The sequence below is a fragment of the Manis pentadactyla genome, chromosome 4 (genome assembly GCF_030020395.1).
Source record: "Manis pentadactyla isolate mManPen7 chromosome 4, mManPen7.hap1, whole genome shotgun sequence".
Classification (NCBI taxonomy): Eukaryota; Metazoa; Chordata; class Mammalia; order Pholidota; family Manidae; genus Manis; species Manis pentadactyla.
In genome coordinates, this window is record NC_080022.1 from 40,636,442 (window position 1) to 40,640,145 (window position 3,704).

The window sequence follows — 3,704 nt, forward strand, 5'->3', positions numbered from 1 at the left end:
TAAAACAAAACAAAATAAACCCCAGACCTGTGTCTACTGCCCTTTACTAGATACAAAGATGATAATGACTATGAGTAGAACTTATGGGGAAATGTGTTTATTGTGGTACCCTCACTATCCCCAGTTCCTAGCATGGTGCCTCATACATGGGAGATACCCAGTAAATGTCTGTTGAATGAAAGAGAAAAGTAGAATGAATGACAAAATTAAGAAATCCTATTTTGTAACCATCAGTGCAGTATTTAATTAGAAATCATGGTATGAAAGTTTTCTGGGTAACAGGATATTTACACATCCTCAAAGTATCACCCCTCAGGTTACTTATTAATCACAAAGGAAAAAGGTATTATTACAATGGAAAGGTCTTCTAAACACCACTTTAATCAAGTGGTCAACTTAGCATGACCATAATGGAATGAACTGACATTATATACCTCCTGATGTGACACAGTGGGATGCATACAATATTAATTATGAAAAATTTTTGCTAAGAATGTTTAACTCAAGTCTGATTTTGAAAAGGCAACCAGACAAATACATATTGTGAAACATTCTGAGACAATGGGCTAGATGGTTTAAAATTATCAATATTATCAAAGAAAAAAAGCAGAGGGAACTGTTAGAGATTAAGTGATGATCCATGCAGCAACAATGCAAGGCCTTAGCTTGGATCCTTGACTGAATAAATACAGCTTTAAAGGATACTTTTGGACAACTAAGGAAAACTTAATATGGACTGTGCATTGGACAAGATTAACATATCAATGTTAAATTTCTTGGATGAAATAATGGCATTATGATTATGTAGGAGAATATCCTTGTTAGGAGATACCAGAAGCTAATTCTTTGAAAAGGTTAAAAATATTTATAAATCTTTAGCTAGTTTGATTGAGAAATAGTGAATACAAGAATTAATCACTATAGATATTTAAAAGATAAAGGGAAATATGAACAAATTTATGGCAATAAAATTCAACCACCTGAATGAGAAGGAGGCTTTCCTTCTTGAAAAAAATTATAAAGATTGAATCACAAAGAAATAAAAATCTGATCAGCTGAATAGCCCTATAGCTATTAAAGAAATTGAATTCTTACTTTAAAACATTCCTGCAAAGGAAACGCCTGGCACAAATGATTTCACTGGTTAATTTTATCAAGCTTTTAAGGAAAAATCAATGTTAGTCCCACACAAACTCTTTCAGAAAATAGAGGAAGTAGAAATACTTTGTAGTTCATTTAATGACAACAGCATAAAATGCCTGATACCAAAACCAGGTAAAACAAGAAAATAAAACTACAGAACATCCCTCATAAATAAGGATACAAGACTTCTGATCAAAATATTAATTAGCACATAGAATTCAGCAATATGTAATATAGCTTGAGCAAGTAAAGTTTAGCCCAGAAGTGCAAGGGTGTTTTGGTTTACCATTCAAAGGTCAATCAATTTAATTCCTTACATTAGCAGAATTCAGGAGAAAAATCATATGATAATTTCAATAAATGTAGAAAAATCATTTGCAGAACTCAGTACCCATGCATGATAAAAAGTAAAAAAAAAAGTAATAAAATGGAATTTCCTCAATCTCAACAGGACATCTATGAAAAAATTACAAATAATTTCACACCCAATTATTAAACTAAATGTCCCTCTACTCCAGACCAGGAATAAAGCAAGGATGCACACTCTCACCGCTTCTATCCAACATTGCACTGGCTATCTAGACAGTGGTATAGGGAAGAAGAAGGAATAAAAGGCATAAATAGTGCACTCTTTATCAAAATACCTATGGCATTTTTCAATGAACTAGAGCAAATAATCCTACAATTTATATGAAGCCACAAAGACCCTGAATAGCCAAAGCAATCTTGAGAAGAAAAACAAAACTAGAGGTATCACATTCCCTGATTTCAAACTATACTACAAAGCTACCATAATCAAAGTAGTATAGTACTGGCACAAAAATAGACACAAAGATCAACAGAACAGAATAGAGAGCCCAGAAATAAACCCACACTTATCAATTAATATATGATGAAGGAGGCAAGATGATACAATGGGGAAAAGGCAGTCTCTTCAATAAATAGTGTGGGGCAAACTGGACAGGTACATGCAAAAGAATGAAACTGGATCACTGTCTTACTCCATACACAAAAATAAGCTTGAAATGGATTAAACACCTAAGATCTGAAACCATAAAACTCCTAGAATAAAATATAGACAGTAAACTCTTGAACATTGGCATTAGTACTTTTTCCTGGAAATGTCTCCCAGGCATGGGAAACAAAAGCAAAAATAAATAAGTGGGACTACATCAAACTAAAAGGCTTCTGCACAGGAAAGGAAACCATTAACTATATTAAAAGACAACTTACTGAATGAGTGAATATATTTGCAAATGATATCCGATAAGGGGCTAATACCAAAAATATATATATAAAGAACTCACACAACTCAGCATCCAAAAAACCCAAATAATCTAATTTAAAAATGGGCAGAGGATCTGAATAGACAAATTTCCAAAGATACACAGATGGTCAAGTGACACGTGAAAAGATGTTCAATTGTTGGGGAAATGCACATCAAAGCCATAACAAACTATCACCTCACACTAGTCAGAATGACTAGCATCAACAAGATAAGAAATAACAAGGCTTGGCAAGGAGAAAAGTAGAGGAAGCAAACCTTTGAACACTGTTGGTGGGAATTTAAATTGGTGCAGCCACTATGGAAAGCAGTATAGAGGTTTCTCAGAAAAATAAACATAAAAATAGCATATGACCCAGTAATTTCACTTCTGGAAATTTACCCAAAGAAATCAAACTCACTAATTTGAAAAGATATGTGCACTCCCCTGATTATCAAAGCATTTTTTTTACAATAACCAACCTAAGCGTCCATCAATAGATTAATGGATAATGCAGATGTAGTGCATATGTACAATGGAATATTACTCAGCCATAAAAAGTGAAATATTGTCATTTTTCAATGTGGGTGGACCAAGTTGGTGTTATGCTAAGTGAAATAAGACAGAGAAATACAAATGCCATATGTTTTTGCTTATACATGGAATCTAAAAAATAAAACAAAACAGAAACAAACTCATAACAGAACAGACTTGTAGTTGCCATAATCAAGGGGAATGGGGAGATGGTTGAAATAACTGAAGGGGATAAAGTATAAAAATCCAATTACAAAATAGATTAGTCATGAGGATGAAAGTACAGCATAGGAAATATAATTAATAATATTGTAATATCTTTATGTTGACAGATGGCAACTACACCTATGATGGTAAGCATTCAGTAATGTATATAATTGTTGAATCACTATGTTGTACATATGAAACCAATATAATGTTTTATATCAACTATATTTCAATGTATAAAAAATAAATGTAAACATTGAAAAGCAAAAAATGTCTTATGGACAAAAAAGGGAAGTTACTTAATATTATCATGAATTACTTAATGATAAAGTTAACGAAATATGTGCACATCCTTTACCTGAAAAACCACAAGTATTGACAGTAAAATTTAAGAATAAATGGGGATATATATTAGGCTCATTGACTGCAAAACTCAATACCACTAAAATGGTAATCTTCTCAAATTGATTAATGGGTTCAACAGAATCACATTCAAATGCCTAGAGGCTATTTAAATTTCCACCAGTTGATCCTAAAATTATATAAATATGAAAA